The sequence below is a fragment of the Sapajus apella genome, unplaced genomic scaffold, assembly GCF_009761245.1.
Source record: "Sapajus apella isolate SASKATOON/1434 unplaced genomic scaffold, GSC_monkey_1.0 scaffold96, whole genome shotgun sequence".
NCBI lineage: Eukaryota > Metazoa > Chordata > Mammalia > Primates > Cebidae > Sapajus > Sapajus apella.
The window spans coordinates 4,937,521-4,953,886 of record NW_022437036.1 but is presented as its reverse complement, the minus strand read 5'-3'; the positions used below and the strand labels follow the sequence as shown (position 1 = coordinate 4,953,886).

Here is a 16,366-nt window from a genome sequence, read left to right as displayed (position 1 = left end):
CACCTGTAGTCCCAGTTACTCAGTAGGCTGAGGTAGGAGGATCACCTGAAGCCAGGAGGTCAAGGCTGTAGTGGGCTATGATTGCACCACTGCACTCCAGCCTGGTTTGGAATGAGCTGGAGTGAAACAGAGTAAGACCCTGTTTCAAAAAACAAAAAGAAGGAATAATAGAATTATCACTATTTTGCTATCCCTAATGAAAAAACACATCTAGGCAACAATCCTTGTTGCTGCTAAACCCATTAGCTACAAAGCCAATGGGGAGAATGGGGAGATCTAGGTGGGATGAACCAGGCTAACAGCTTTTAAACCCATTGATCAATCTTAGTGTCATTAGAAGTGAGGCATTCCAACATTATGCACCTCCTGATGGGATACAATGGTAAGTATGCAGCACCACCTGTATTCTTAAAGAAAAAACAACTGGAACTTGAATCTAGCTCTACTCTTTCTAGTGCTTACTACCAGTCTTCAGAAATATGGGGACTAGGAGAACAAGTGAAATGGCACCACAAGGAAGCAACCAGCCAAATTCAGGATATGAAACTTTCTACAGGACAAATCACCGAAGGTGGGGAAGGAGAGCTCTCTAGATTAAAAAAAAAAAAAAAAAAAAAAAAGTAAGAGACATATCCAATCAAATGCAATATGTGGACCATGTCTGTGTCTTGATTTGAGGAAATTAAGTGTGGAAAGAAACTTTTGAGACAATTAGAAAAATGTTTATTTTCCTGGATGTTAGATAATATTCTTGCTGATTTTGTTAGGTGTGATAGCTGCATTGTGGTTACGTAAAAAGTATCTTCAATTGATAGAGATATAATCTAATAGTCATGAGCGTTAAAATAATACATTATCTGGTCAAGGCTTTTGGGCTTGGATGGCTGGGCGGTGCAGCCCAGTGTCCACCTGCAGCTGTCTTCTGTGTCAGTCCTCCACCCCGCCAAGGCTGTAGAGCTGGTCTTTGCAGGTAGCGGGACGCGCTGAGGAGCCATGCGCCAGCCGTGCCATGGTCTATCTCACTACTCTCCTCTGCAAGGCCTACCATTGGGGGCCACTTAAACATCTGCCTTGCCCTGGGTGGCTGCACCAACCAGCCCTTCTACCACCTTGTGGCTGCTTACAAGTGTCCAGGGATGGTCATTTCATAGAGCAGCTAGGCTGCTATGATCCATTGCCTAGGAGTCCTAGAGAAAAACTTGTCCTCAAACTGGACTGGATCCGTCATTGGATTGGCTGCAGGACCCACCTCTTTAAGCCTATGGAAAAGCTTCTGGATCTTGCTGGGTTTTTCCCTCTGCATCCTGTGATAATCACAAATGCTGAGATACCATGAAGGAAACAGGCATGTGAAGTCATCTTAGCTTCTCAGAAAACAGACGCAGAGGCTACAGAAACACAAGTGAGCTGACTTTAGTGAGCATAGCAGTGGGAACAAGGTGAAGGTCCTGTTAAAACACCGTGCGAAGATCTTAATTTTGTTAGATTCGGAGGTCGATAAGTGGACTGTCCTGAGTCACCCTTGCTCTTCTGGCCCGATCTGTGCAGGGCCCAGGGAGAGATTTGTTCTTGGGTGGCACAAGGCTGGGGCTAGGTACTAATTAGCTTTTTTGGACTTTGTCTTGTGAAAGACAGTGACTGCAGGAGGATTGAACTTTTGAGATGGGCTCTGGGTCTCTTGGACAACTTTACAATCTGTTGGCTTCCAAGACTTAATGCTTCAAAGCCCACAGACAGACTGCTCATGGCCCATCCAAATCTTCATGTTCGTTCCACAAGGGCAAGAACAGTTACCTTTCTTATTGGTTTTGTAATTGGAGATTTATATTGCCTTGCCTAATACATGTGCTCAAATACAGAGGTAGATTTGTTGTGAAGATTGCTTTTTGGCTGTAATAACTTACCTTTTAAGAATGAGAAAGTGCTGGGCTTAAGGGAATTCAGAATGAATCAAGGTTGAACCATTCAAATGTGACTGCAGTTTCTGCATGCGTCATAGATGGGATCCTTCTGAGAATACTGGAATTGGGAATTATGATACCAAGCCTATTCAGCTGTGAACCTTATTCTTGTACTTTTCTTTCTTGCTGGCAATTTTATGGAGCAGGTCAAGAAAGCTGCTTTATGTTAGGATAAACACTATACCAATAATTTTGATGGCTTATGATGAGTGATACATTTTACTTCTTCTATCTTTTCCTTCCTACCTTGATGACAGTAATTTATAAGGGATCTGTATGGTTTGAATGTATTTGAATAATTTCAGTCTACTTTAGCTCTACTTTTTGATTTGACTCAAAGAACCATCCATTGGTCTCAAGTATTCCATGTGTTTTAAAAGCCTGAAGTCAGTGAGATGAAACTCAACATCAAGAATTTGAAGTAAAGTAACTTGAAACAATGTAAAGAAAAAATTGAGACAGTGGCTTATGTCTGTAATCTCAGCACTTTGGGAGGTTGAGGTGGAAGGATCACTTAAAGCCAGAGTTCGAGACCAGCCTGGGTAACCGGCAAGACCTTGCTTCTAAAAAATATTTTAAAAATTGGCTGAGCATGGTGGTGCTTGCCTGTAGTTCCAGCTATTTGGGAGGCTGAGGCAGTAACAGCATTTGAGCCCAGGAGGCCAATGCTGCAGTAAACCGTGATTGTGCCACTACACTCCAGCCTGGGTGACAGAGTAAGACCCTGTCTCCAAAAGAAGAAAAAGAAAACATTAGGTAGTTTGGCTAAAGCATAATAGTTAATTTGATCTCCTGGTTTTCAAAAACTTGGATTGCGATAAAATGATATTTCAATGTGCTAAAAAAAAATAATACACTGTCTGGGATTTGCTATAGAGCAGTCCAGAAAAAAGTGGGTAGATAAATGAGATTGGCAAAATATTTTAAAAAATCACTGAAGCTGGGTGGTAGGTATGTGGGAATTTATTCTATTGTTTTCTCAACTTTGGCATATGCACGATTATTTCCTTAATAGGTTTTATTAAATTTTATTATTATTAGGATAATAAGATAAACTAAAATAGTGTTTTATAATTAGATAATTTGTGGCTCATTTTTATAGTTCCTTTTTTGCAGGTTTTGGTACACAGAAATGTTTTGTTTACTTTGCCCCAAGACTTGGCCCAGATCTCACCGCCTCCCTGAAATGAAGCCTTCCTTGACTGCCCTTCTCAGAAAGAATCCCCCTGCTCTGAAGTTCCAGGAAGATCCTGGTCCTTGTGTGACAGTAGTGTGTATCCATTATAGCTTGGTGCAACCAGCTGGCTTTTCGTGCCCTAAATTCAAGACTTTTGGATCCAGCAGTCCTGGGTTTGACGCCTGACCCTGCTGCTTATATTGCTTGTGTGATGTTAGAGATATTCCTTAGCACTGGTTCCTTCTCTGACAATGGACATGGGATAGCGCTTGTTGTCAAGGACAATGAATGGTAGGTGTCATCTCTTCGTCTGAAATGCCAAGGTTGGTGTCACGGGTTGCATTATGTTCCACAACTTCATATGTTGAAGCCCTAACCCCTAGTACCTTAGAATGTGCCTTTATTTGGAAATGAGACCACTGCAAATGAGCTAAGTTCAGATTATCCTGGAGTAGGGTGTGTCCTGATCCATATGACTGCCGTCAAGGTGAGGGGGGAGGTTTGGACCCACTTAGGTGTACAGGGAAAATCCATGTGAACAGGAAGGCGGCTGTCCACAGCCACAGAGAGAGGCTTGGAGTGAATCCTTCCCTCATAGTCCTCAGAAGGAACTGACCCTGCCAATGCTTTGATTTTGGAATCCTTGGTCTGGAGGCCTTTGAATGATGCGTTTCTGCTGTTTCAGCTGCCCAGTTTGTGGAATTTTGTTATAGGAGACCTAGAAAACTCACAGAGACGGGGTCCCTGTCTTTGTGTTCCCTTCAGCACCTGCTTAGTGCCTTCTTCAGTTCCCAAAGGGAGGCCACAGCTGTTGTCATTGATGACTAGGAAGAGCTTCATAGCCGGGCTGCAAGCCCCTACTGCTGCCCTCCTGTCTGGGGTTCTCAGCTTGGCCATTCCTTTTTTGTCTGCCAGTATTACTGATGCATTAGGTGAATCCCTCTCACCCTCCCTCCATGTGTGCACATACACACCACACATGTACTGTCATGCACATGTACACACACACCATGCCTATACTCTCACATGTGTACACATACACACCACGAATGCACTCTCACATGGACACACATATACATCATACATGTACTCACACATGTACACAATACTCACCATACATGTACTCCCACACACGTACACACATAAACACCATGCATATACTGTCACATACACATCATACATGTACTCTCACACACATGTGCACACACCATACAAGTGCTGTCACACACATACACATACACACCATACATGTATTTACACATGAACACATACCATGCATATACTCTCACACAGCCTCATCACACATGTACTGTCACACACATAAATACATACACACCATGCATGTAGTCATGTACACATGCAGACCATACATGTACTCATACACCACACATGCACGTGTACACACATGTACATGTACTCACCATGCATGCACTCACATACATGTACATACATACACACCATACTTATACTCACACATACGTCATACATACACTTGTACACACATACATGTGATTTTGTTTCTATTACTCTAGAGCAACACTCTTGAACTATTTGCTAGAATGCTCTTGACCTAGTAAAATATCAAGAAAGGCCAACAAGGCCTTACAAGTTGTAGAGAAATGACTTATTAATCAATTGACCTAAACAAAATTCTGTGAGCCCAGTTGTAAAATGTCTGGAAAGTTAGTTCCGCGAGAGTTAATCCTGCGAAAAAATGAACTCCTGGATTCTAGAAATTGATGTTACAGAGCTTGGGCTGGTTGGGAGTGGAAGTCCCAGGAATGTCATCTCAGGTGCTCCAGATAATTCCATTTCTCCAAGGGCCCTGATCCTGTGTCATTCATTGCTGTTCCCAGCCCTTAATGGGTGACTTTGACTTGGCAGAGTTCTTTGTGGCTTTGGCAGCAGTGGTTCTAACAAATTCAGCCTGGTGGTTTGACGGAGCTCCAGTTCCGGGTTGCATTATAACTTCCTAACCTTGCAAATTTCTAGAGTGGCCTAACTAACTAAAGGCGCCACTCCTAACTATGATTGAGACCTCAAAAACAGGAAGGGGTGCAGACACCCAGCTCCAGGGTTATGGTGAAGGCATAGGGGCCCAGTGGCCACAATCTCATCCCTGAAAGTTTTGGGAGACCAGTTTATGTTACCTTGAAGAACTAGGGCTTTCTTGTAACTATGGAAACATAAATCTCAGCATTAAAGAGTCAGAGAGAAAACTGCTATTGTTGCCTTGACAACCCATAAAACCCCAAGTCTTTGTGGTTAGGAGTAGAGATAACGTGCCTTCAATCTTTTCAGTTAATTTACTTGTGGGAAGGAGAAGTGGAAGTGGGCTTGGGCACCTTCTGGAAGTAGCTGTTGCCCTGACTGGGGGTGTGTGGGTCTTCTCAGGCCCGCCCTGCTGAGTGGCAGGTGTCAAATTCTGCCTAATAAATGGGTGAGATGTCCTGGAGAGTCTGTACCAAAGGACTGACTCTCATGCTCCAAGGAGACCCTTGTTTCTTGACTCTGTATGTCCATAAATGGAATGACTTCCACTCCCGTATTGCAGAAGTGATCTGTTTTGAGCTGTTTTTGGAGGGGATATGGCTACCTGAAGGGAGCCAAAATCTTTTGTTACTGGGACAGATACTCAAAAGCCCTTTCCCCCTCCAAGTTCCTGCCCCTCGCTTTTTGTAAGAAAGGCTGGGAATTTAAGCTGTGCAGCTTCAGATGAAACGAAGGGTTCTGAAAACATCACACACCTTCTGCACCTGAGGCACGGTCACCCTTGAACCTGCTGATAAATGCCTATGAACACTCACAGCTCCGGGCCACATTTGGGTTTCATTTCTACTTTCCATCAAGAGATTATTTTTTCTTCCTTAATATCTTCAGTGGATATTGTGCCTCAATGTGGCACAAAAATTTCTGAGTTGATGTCCAGATGAAATCTGCATGGAGGGTGTCCTCATGGCAATTCTGTGGGACCAGCAAGAGGCTTCCTGTTCTTCCCAGAGAACAATGACATCGCGCCTTCTTGAGGCTGAATTGCCAGCTGTCTTTGTTGGGGAAGATAGCAGCGATAGATGAAAGGAAAATTGGAGGAAAGCCGTTTTGAAAATCATTACATTGCCGAGTGTGGGATTTTGGATCCCTATTCAGTAGAGAGAACGTTGAGTAAAATGAGAAAACAACACACACAAAAATGCCTGTGACGTGACTGATGAGAGGAGCAGGTGGAGAGGTTCCTACCCACCCTACCCCAATCCTAGCCCTGTCTCCACAAGAGGTACCTTTCAACAGTTATCCAAAAGTAATACATTCATATAGAGAGAATGATGTGTTCAGAAACCTGGAGAAGGTAACCCCAATGGCTGCTCCTCTTTGATGTGCTGAGGGATTGTCTCCTAGCCTGACCCCGGCTTTCTCCCCATGATCTGAGAAAATGGCTTCCCATTCTTGGGGATATTTTGGGAAAGCTCAGTACGGAGAATTCGGGGTTACACAAATTTATCAATCCACAAACTCCTCATTAAAACGCCAAAGGAGGCTTTCAAGGAAGATTTCACTGTTTCAGCAGTTATTGGCTGCAACCTGCTCTGTTGGAAACACAATGCTGGAGATGTGGCCGGCGACGACCAGGTCCCCATCCTAGGGGAGCTTCAGCGTGGAAAATAAATATCTTGACTGCACTACAACAGTGATTTAATTCCCCAATGTGGACACTTCACAAATGTATTGTAAGATGTGAAGTATACCTGTATCACAGAACAAACAAGAAGAAGCCAGCGAAGCTTGTGGTGCCACAGAGCTTTAAACTAGATTAAAAGCAATTATTTACTGAAATAGCCAATATCACACTCCCTGACCTACAAGGTGCCCGGGCCTCCTTTTCTTCTATCAGTTCAATTTCTTTATATTAAATGTGGACAAACGTGGAGCATTGTCATGGAAAATCAGCACACTTGTGAATTAGAAAATGATCCGAAAGTGATGAAAGTGCAGGCGATGAATCAATTTTGACATACTGCTTTCCTGTTGACTTTGTAGCCACTGAATTTGAAGCTGATCTGAAGTATATTTCATAAAAAGCTTCTTTGCTAATAAAGATCAGACGAGGATTTCTCTTATTAAGTCTTGGATAACAAGGGAAGCTGTGCACGGGTTATTCTGGGTGATTTCTAATGCTGTTTGTCACACATGAGTGAGATTACATAAATTAATCATCACTGCCCTGGATGCATTTTGTAAGTTACCTTAAAAACTCATTTAAAAAAAGTATGCAGAACGTCTCATCCATCATTGCCATCTGTGGCTTTTTCCATCTGTGGCCTGTCATGACTTCATACTATGATATTCTTTTTTGCTTCTGTTTAAGACAACCACCTTTAAAAAAATGAGTTTTCAAACTGGAGATTAGGGAATTGATTATGTGGTGACATAGTGCTCCTTACATTTCAAGAAGTGGGAGGAAAGCGGGAATTTTAAAGTGGATGAATCACCGGGGGATTAGAGAGGGAGCCACAGCACCTGGAGATGGAAGCGTTCGTAGTGGATTGCATGGCTTCTTCTGAAACACTCGTGTTTCCGCTCTTTAAAGGTCAAATGGTGGAGAATAACTTACTTAGCTGACGCACAGAGAGCAAGGAGTGGGACAATGGGTGACAGGGTGCAGACCGGTACAGCAAGGAGTGGGACAATGGGTGACAGGGTGCAGACCGATACAGGAGCAGGCGGATCCTCCTCTTTGAAATGGGTTAACCTTCTCCTTGCCTTAAGGGGAACACTAGGTAGAGGAAGTCTCAGACTCTGGCTCAGTCCTTTCTGGGTCTTTTCCTGCTGAAGGCTAGTGGAATAGAATGGTTTTCAAGTTCCCAAATGGAAATGTCATGTTGTCCAAGAAGGTGTTATGTACGAGACATTTCTTTTTCACAACTAGTCATTTCCTAGTTTGTTTTCTGAGGACCCACTAGATCCTGGGTAAAACTGTAGATGCTGGGTCTCTGTGATGGGGCCAAGACATTCTAGGAATGAAGGTATTTGGAACAATATTGCTGCTGATCAGAGGGTCAGAGGGTGCCAACATCACTGAAACACTGATCTGGCCACATTGGAATGAGCCTATTTAAGCCTGACCTCACTTTCTCAAGTTCTTAAATTCCTCTTGACAACAAGCCAGTCTGGGTTGAGTTCTGTCACCACCAAAAAGATCTTGGGGAACAGGAAGCTAACTGGTTAAGTGAGAGAAGCTCCTGGCATATGGTTAGGACACATTTGAGGGTCACTGTCTTAATTCCCCAGGGGCTGTGACCCTTCACCTTTCACCATTCCGGAGCACAGCTTCCTTCACCAGCCTCAGGAAAGAAGCAGGCCCCTGCAGCAAAGTGGAAAGCTGCTCCTGCCTTCCTGGTCTACGGTCAGGACAGCTGAAAGTTCTAGCTTTTGTTTTTAAAAATAGTTTTGATTGAATCCTGAAATTTTCCAGGGGTTCACAGTTGCAAGAGGTTTTACCTGATAAGAAATCACTCCATTTCTCATGCTAAAGAAGTGACTGCTGGCGCATAGTGGATTCTTGTTTCTCGGCAAGCGGTGGCTGGGAGAGGACTGCATAGTCATCTGTTGTTTTTGGCTGTCTAGCACTCAATGTCCCTTTTTCTGGTGACAGCAGCTCTCTTTTCCCCTGGGGACCCAAGTTATTCTCAGTCTGAGGTTCAGGTGGACTGACCAACATGCACAGATGGAAGCCGTGCTGCAGCTCATACTTGCCTGGGCCCGAGGAGGAGGAGCACTTTCCGGAGGGAGCAGGGAGAGGTTTGAGAACTCTGAGGGTTCCATCCCATCTCTGTTAATATTGCCTCTTGGCTGTTGAGGCTCCGTTCACATGTATGTAGTGCCTGAATGTTTCTGCAACAAATGTGGAGGGGTGATGTGATAGATTATTTGTAAAAATGGCCACAGTTCTCCCTCCCTCTGCTCATTCTCTTCCCAATGTGACTTTTCAGCCATCCTTCCCACCCCCATCAGGAAGTGAGGTCTGCTTCTTTACCCCTTGAATCCAGCATTTCTGGCTTGGGGCTTGCTTTGGCCAATGGAATATGGTGGAAGTGATGCTGAGCTTGTCCCAAGCCCAGGCCTCAAGTGCCCTCGTGGCTTCTGTCCGCTCACACTCTCCCTCCTTTGTCCCTGCCTCAGCGGCTTACTGCCTCTGTGTGGAAAAGCCTGGCATAGCGTAGTGAAGAATGGGAATCAGGTGGAGAGCCTGATTGTCCTGGATGAGACCCTCTTCATCCAGCCTGCAGCCAGATGCCCCCCAAACACGTGATGGAGCTCAGTCAGGTGAGCATGAGTGAGCCCAGCTGAGACCAGAAGAACCACTCAGCTGACCTCTACAGCAATGGTAAATGCTTATCAGATTAAGCCACTAACTTCTGGGGTTATTGTTACACAGCAAAAGCTAACTGTTACAGACGTCATCAGTTAGGCTTATTAGGTACTAAATTGGTGGCTGCGGTAAAAAGTTGTCTAAACATAATTTAACTCCACACATCCCAGGAAGCTTTGGAAGGTCACTGACTTTGAAAGGTATTCTTGTTGCCATGGATACCCCCATTGAGACATTAGAGTGCAAAGAGAGAAACCTAGTGTTGCCTTGACAACAGGTTTGCAAATCTGAGTCTGGTAAGGCAAAAGACTACAAAGAATAGGAAGAATCAGGTGGAGGGTGAAATTAGCCTAAAGAAGCTTTACGTCTCCTGGCAAAACAACAACTTGCCTCCATGCAGTTGAGGGTCTGTTAGAAGCACTGCCTGAATGGGGAGCTATAAAGTGATCAACAGGAAGCTCTTCTGTCTCCATGGCCCATCTCCATAGCAGGAGAAAAGTCGCACAGCTAGGGAGCAGCATGAGCCACCGTCACTAAGTGCTTCCTTTAAGAGTTCACAATTTGCTCTCAGCCAAGCTTCATTCCAAGAATTAGAGTTTGCTCAAGCTGGAAGGGGTCTAAACAGCGTCGAGTCCCTTACTCATTCTCTCCATCAGCTGGAAGGGAAGCTGAGGTCCAGAGAGGGAAGGGGGCTGCTCAGTCAGATGTACCATTAGGATTTTAGTTTAGTCTAGTGGGTAAGCACTCAGGCCCCGGAGTCAGACAGACCTGGGTACAAGTCCTAGTGACACTGTTTACTAGCTGTGTGACATTCTGCAAGTCAGCTGACCTTGTAAACTCTGTAAGATGAGGATCTCACTAATGTCAGCCTCAGAGGGTGGTGAGGACTCAGTGAGCTAATGCATGAAAAGCACTTAGCACAGTGTTCAACCTGCAATGAGCTTGTAATAAATGGCTTATTATTCTTTTTACTATGATCATGTCACTCTGCTGTACTCTTCAGACTCATCAAGGAGGTCCAACTGGATCCAGAATCTCCCTCAAGAGGCTTGGAGGTCCATTTTCAGATGCCCTGTGTCATTTTCTGTATCGTACAATTGGACGTCATAGTTTCTAATTTTCAAAGCTGTTGCGTTTTCTATTTCCTCTTCCCAGCAGCCTGGCTGGGCAGGCAGGAGGGGCAACACTAGCATATATATATTTTTTTACTTTGTCATGGAGGAAATTGAACCCCAGGGAGGCTTGATGATCTGCCTAAGGTCCCTGGGAAGTTTCCAGCCATTCTAGGGCGAAAGCTCTGCTCCCTCGACTGCATCTCCTCCCCACCCCCATGTGGCTGCCCCCACAGAATGGCGCATCCACACAGATGGCCCAGATGTTGGGTTTAAGGGATAGAGAGAGGAAGTTTGGGACATCTGTTTATGAGAGAAAATCGTCAGCTGTGTGTGGAAATCTTATGCATAGCAAATAAATGATAGGCAAATACCCACTTGCATATTCAGAGGCACATTTCAGATGGGAACATCCTGTCTCACCAGAACAACCCCGGCAGAGAAGTTCTGTCGGGGGTGGAGGACTTTCTCCAGGCCTTTGTTTTTGTGTAGTCTCTGTGCGTGGCCTGGTGTGATGAGGTGGGTTGTGCTCAGAAGTCTAAGGAGGCCACCCCAACCCTGATAGGAAAGAGGAGCCAGCAGACAGCAGCACCGGGGGTCATTGCGGACCCCCAAGTGGGGAAGGGTAGGGGTATAGATAAAGTCAGCAGCCTTGTCTGTATTTGACAAGCAGGGCAAGGAGGAAGAAGGCTCAAGGAGAGTGGTGTGGAAGTGACTCAATGACAAGGTCTGTGCAGGTGAGGGGAGTGGGCTACCCGTTAATTTCCAGTAGTATGGGTGGTCTTCCAGGCCAGTCCACACACCTGCTAAGGGATCATCTTGCTTCCTGATGAATGTCTCTAATCAGGGCATTTGCTTTACAACAGCATTTCTGGGCTCCAATCAGGCATCTCATTCACAGAACATAAACCAGATTAAGACGCTCTGTGAAGCATATTTGAAGTGAGTGCCAGTTGAAAGGATATTAAAGTTTTGACTTCAAACTAGCTTAGCCAGGGCATAGGGAGCAGGCAACACAGGTCTTTCTCCTGCCAGGAGAGCCTTTACCATTCTCCGTGAAGGTCAGGGTTGTTGGTTCAGGTGTGGGGAGCAAGGAGAGGGGTGGCCTCATATGCAAAATAATCTGTGTTGGTGGCAGTATCAGGTGATCCTCCAGCCACTCAGGAAAAATAAACTCCTCCTATGGCTGTTTCTTTTCCCTAGGTCCTGAGTGGGAGGAGGACACTGGGCTGCCTGTTTGTATTCTCTAAGTCTAGCCTCCAGGGTCATTCCTCAGGCCCCATTGCCAAAGAAAAATGGTGGCTGTGTTGGTGGCCTCATCTAGCCTCATGTTACTGTAGGCTGGCTGGAAGCACAGCTGGGTCCAGATTCTGATTTTGAATAAAATTATCACCTCTTTTGTCCCTTGGCAACATCCCCCACTGCCACGTAGGGTTTGTTTTTGTGTACCCAATTCGCCATCTGTCTCAGGATTAGCAATCCAAGTTCTGAGATCATTTGGGCTTCACAAGCATGATTAGCTGTTGATCTGGCTTCTGTTGACCCTAAACTCCAGGTCTGGGGATTACAGATGCACCTAAGCAGGCTGTGCAGTGGGGTCAGACGCCTCCATGGGTGCAGCATGTCTAAGGTCGTTGCTGTCTGTTGCTGGGCTAACCACCCCAACACAGAGGAGGTCACGCAAGGGGACGCGGAGCTTGTAGTTGGAAAACAGGGGTGCTTGTCAGGTTGCCTCTCTGAACCTCAGCTCTCTCTTGCGTAAGGGGCTGGCCTCTTTGAGAGCCTCAGTGTGGACTATAATGGCTCTTACTGCAGTGGCTGAGGCAACCTACCACTCCTCATCCTTGCTGGTGGAACCTCTAGTTGGCTTAGGTATCCACCCTCCTCCACGTTGGGAGTGTCTTTGGAATGAGGATCACATCCCCGTGCAGGGTGTCAAGTGTGATTGGAGCCAATCAGTTCTGGCAGTCGCATTCCTTAGACCAGGGCTCCATTTGGAGTGAGCAAGTATTTTAGGCCTGGCTAGTGAGGCACAAGATAACTCCTGCTGGAAGCTGCTAAAAAAAAATTTCCTTAAAAAGAGGCTCAAAGAAGAGAGATGTCTCTTTTCTTTGGCTGGACATTATTAGGACTAGATGTGATGCCTGTGACTACATGAACCATCTTGTGACTGTGACAGCCTGGGGACAGAGCTTGCACCCTAGGAATGCAAGATCAGGAAGATATTAATAGAAAGAACCTGGGTCACTGCTAGGAACTGTGGCTTCCGCATGCTTGCCATCCCTGGCCCCACCCTTCTGTAGAACGTCTTGGTATATGAAATAATACAGAGTCCTTATTGTTTCAGCCATTCGGAAGTGCTGGCTTCTGTGACTTGCAGATCATTGCACCCCAAATACCTTGCTCCTCCAAGTGGCCCTGGCATTGTCACCATGGGGAGCTTGTGGGAAACACAGACTCTGAGGCATCCCCCCAGACCTGCAGTACCACCCGCTATTCCTTAGTGAGATCCCCAGGTACTCTGTGTGCATACGGAAGTCTGAGAAGCTCTGGCCCGATGCATGCACTTTTTGTTTAACATGCTCTGTTGAGGAGGACTTGGGTTTTGACAGTAATGGGTTCAATCTTTTTCCCAAGACAGAGTTGGAGGTGTTAGCTATGTAGATTTTGAAATCTCAGCTATGTCAAGGAATTGGGGAAAAGCCCGGGAAGGAAGGTGGAGGGCCTAGCTGGTCTCTTAAATAAAATTATGAGAGTTGTTTATTAGTTTCTGCTTTACCCAACCATTTTTCATTGACTTGTGTTTGGGTACCACATTGATTTTAATCTAAAACCGTGAATACAGTAAAATCTCATTAATTCAGGCCTCACCAATTTTGAAGTGATAATTTAAATTGAGGCTGGGCTGGCTGGCTGGCATGAGAGCAGGATTGAGAGCAAACTGTTCTTAAGGACTTGGGCTCCCTGGGTGGGTGCAACGAGGTGCTTCCAATTATAAATGAGCCTTGATGTGTTCGAGTTCGGCAGGAACCACACTTGGAAATCAATCCGTCAACAAAGAGTTATTGAGTGTCCCTTATGCACACATTGCCGGGTGGCAAAACCCACTTGGTTAGAGGTTACTTTTAATCATTACCCATGCTGGAAGTAACAGATTTCTCTAGGAAATGCTGTTTCTTCAGCAGCCAGTGTTCCGGTGTTCCACCTTCCCCGTGTGTGCCAGAGCACTTTGCTCTTGAACAGCCCTGTCTCTCTCCCCTGGTGTCAATTCCCCTTAACCCTCCAAGGTGTTTACAGCATGCTGCTAACACTTGGATTATAAAATAATATAACTAATTCTTGGATTGTAAAATAATATAAAGTCCCTATTGTTTTAACCATTCAGAAGTGCTGCTTCTGTGACTTGCAGCTTAGTGTACCCTAAATACCTTGCTCCTCTAAGTGGTCCCAGCAGCGTCACAGTGGGGAGCTTGTGGGAAATGCAGACTCTGAGGCTCTTTCCTGGTGATGTTGGAAGCTGCTGGTAATGGGATTAACCGAAATTTGAGTCCCAAATCTGGAAAATGCCCAAACTCACTTGTGCCTTTGGTGTTTAATGGATATTCTGAATAGTTCTCATGTGGGAGGTCCGGGAGTTGGGGGCAGTTTTCTAGTCTCTGCTTTCAGGACTCAGTAACTAGCATCTGGGTGGGGCTCTTGGGGACCTGACATTTTCTGCCAGTGGGACTTTGACAATGGCTGAGTTCTGTGAGACCCCGTTTCCTGATCTGAAAGGAGGGCTGGTAATCCTCTTATCACAGCTGGTTCTGAGGCCCGAGTAAACGGGCATGGAAGTGTGTGGTGCATGGTAGGCGCTCAGTAAATGTGAGACGTTTCTGAATCCATCTCCCCTTGAAACACTCTTTTGTGGGCAAGGTTGAAGGAAATGCTAGACTCCCAGCATTCACCTTCCAGCGTCCCATCTTGCGACCGCTTCTTGGGTTGGGGTTGGAAAAGGCATCCCCTCTGCCCTTTCCTTTCATATGTTTGAAAACAGCTCATGGTCATCAATGCCCCGAGTCAGCGTTTCTGTACTTCACGTTCTCCCCCAGCTAGCATCCTGTTGTCCTCGGAGGGCAGGAACCACACTCCTAATAAAGGCAGTGATTCCTACTAATAGTTGGCTTCTGCACTGAAAATGGGGTTCTGGTCCAGGTGTGTTAGCCTTCATGTCTATCAGTTCAGGGGTCCTTGGGAGCACTCCATAAGGCAGGTATTATCACCTCTCATTTGACAGACAGGAGACGGAGTTCCTTGCTCACTGATACATGCCAGTGTGTCTGGCTCCAGAAGCCTTGGCTTCGAGGTGTTTCTTGCTGCCCACTCTGCCCTGCACCCCATGGTGGTCCTTACCTATGTGTCTTCCACTCTACAGACCCCAGCCTCATGCAGGTGTCCTTCTGAGCACCAGGGTCCTTAAGGGGGGGCCTGGGCTAGAGCAAGGAGGTCTTTTCCTTGGCACATTTTTCGGGGAGTAAGGGGTTGAGTGGGTGATGGGTGCAGCCCCAGGGGGGTGTGGAGTGGCACCTGCAGGCCTGGCAGGGACGGCCTTGCAGAGCCCTTGTCTCCAGGGCGTGAGACAGATTTATCTCCATCCATCCAGGTATGGCCAGATCTTTAGAGTGCTGTGATTCTTTGTGCCTCATTAAATTGCTCTCTTCTTCTTAAAATGGAAACTGTTTTCATTGTACTTTTTTGATTATAAAAATTATACACGATCACTGTAAAGAATTCAAAGCACACAGGAAAGCATAAAGATAAAAATGAAAATCCCTCCAGTTCCCTCCACATAGGGATAATGTTCCGGATGCCTCTTCTCTGGTGTCTCACTGTGCACAGCACACATACAGCCCATTGTATGAGAAATTTCACATAAGTGGGAATGTTGTCCTGTGCTGTTCTGTAACTTGCTATTTTTTCTGCACAGTAATATGATAGGGCCATCTTTGTAAGTGAAAAAAGAAACATAGCATTCCATTGGCATTTTAAATGTCTGCCTTGCGTTTCACTGATGTCCCATGGTTTAGTTGCTCAAGCTTCTTCTTATTGGAGGTTTAACTCCCTCTCTTGCTTTTCTTTGGCCATTGTCTGACTTCAGTAAACTGCCTTGTACATACCTATTGTGAATGTGTCTGATTATGTTGTCAGGGAAAAATTTTCTAGATGATTAATCGCTATGTCCATATTGCCAAGCTGGTGTCCAGAAACTTTAGTATTTTACATGCCTGTCAAAAGGGCTGGGCAAGCCTGTTCTCTGCAACCGTGCCAAGCCCACCTTTGGCAATAACTCTTCTCCTTGTCAGTCTGGTAGATAAAAAGTGACATCTCATTTTCACCTGTGTTTCTTTTGGTGGTCAGAGAGGTGAAATATCTCTTCATATGCTCCCTGGACATTGGCATGTCTTCTGGAAATGTCTTTGTCCATTTATTTTTTCAATTGGGCTCCTTATCTTTTTTATACGTTTTTGTAATCACTAGATTGCTAAACTGGTGAATTAAGTTGAATCCTCTGCAAACCTTCAACTTCATCTCAAGCACCCCTTAGCTGGAAGAAGACGAGCCAGTCAGGGCTGAAGGCTGCTTCTCCAGCCTTGCCAACCTGGGTGAGCCATGCCAAGAGCAAGCTGAGCCAAGGCTCTGCCCTGCTGAGGCTCCAAAGGCCTGACAGTGGCTCCTTACACTGCTGACCACAGCTGGAAGCTTCTCAACT

At 45.6% G+C, this 16,366-nt stretch overlaps 1 pseudogene; it reads left to right on the top strand.

Moving 5' to 3' along the window:
- The first annotated feature begins 1,009 nt into the window (after positions 1 to 1,009).
- LOC116535719 lies at positions 1,010 to 1,433 on the top strand (annotated as a pseudogene).
- The last annotated feature ends 14,933 nt before the right edge of the window (positions 1,434 to 16,366 follow it).